Here is a 1,138-nt window from a genome sequence, read left to right as displayed (position 1 = left end):
CAGTCCAACTCTCCCATCCATACATGATCACTGGAAAAGCCATAGCCTTGACTAGACAGACCTTTGTTGGCAAAGTAATGTCTCTGCTTTTGAATATGCTATCTAGGTTGGTCATAACTTTCCTTCCAAGGAGTAAGCGTCTTTTAATTTCATGGCTGCAATCACCATCTGCAGTGATTTTGGAGCCCAGAAAAATAAAGTCTGACACTGTTTCCACTGTTTCCCCATCTATTTCCCATGAAGTGATGGGACCAGATGCCATGATCTTCGTTTTCTGAATGTTGAGCTTTAAGCCAACTTTTTCATTCTCCTCTTTCACTTTCATCAAGAGGCTGTGGAGAAATAACTCCAGAAAGAATGAAGCAACAGAGCCAAAGTAAAAACAACTCCCAGGTTGAAACTCCAATACTTTGGCCATATGATGTGAAGAGCTGACTCACTTAAAAAGACCCTGATGCTGGTAAAGACTGAAGGTGGGAAGAGAAGGGGATGACAGAGGATGAGATGGCTGGATGGCATCACCGACTCAATGGACATAGATGTGGATATATATGATTGTTTGTACTGGGTCAAAAAACCTTTATATCTGTGTTGTTAAGATACTTTTCTTCTGAGTTCTATCTTACATTTGCATTGTACTTTTTAATTTACTAAGGACTTTTGTATTCATTATCTTATTTGATCTCATTAATTCTCACACCCAAATGATAAAGTTAGTGGGGTAGACATTCTTTCCATTTTACTTATTCCTAAAGCTAGATTGTGTCCAAAGCCTTCCTTCCAAAGAAGGAAAATGAAGATGAATAATAAAATACATCACTAGAGGTAAAAGTTACTTCATAATGAAAAAATGTTCAGTTTGCCAGAAATATAATTCAAAAATCATATACACTGAGAACCCTGCCTCGAATATATAAAGCAAAAAATTTACAGCTCACAAGAAGTATTAAAGAAAACTATAATCAGTCCATTCTGAAGGCGATCAGCCCTGGGATTTCTTTGAAAGGAATGATGCTAAAGCTGAAACTCCAGTACTTTGGCCACCTCATGCGAAGTGTTGACTCATTGGAAAAGACTCTGATGCTGGGAGGGGTTGAGGGCAGGAGGAGAAGGGGACGACAGAGGATGAGATGCTGGA

The sequence above is a fragment of the Bison bison genome, unplaced genomic scaffold (genome assembly GCF_000754665.1).
Source record: "Bison bison bison isolate TAMUID 2011002044 unplaced genomic scaffold, Bison_UMD1.0 scf7180017864389, whole genome shotgun sequence".
Classification (NCBI taxonomy): Eukaryota; Metazoa; Chordata; class Mammalia; order Artiodactyla; family Bovidae; genus Bison; species Bison bison.
The sequence above is the reverse complement of the archived record's forward strand: the minus strand, read 5'-3'. Positions refer to the sequence as shown.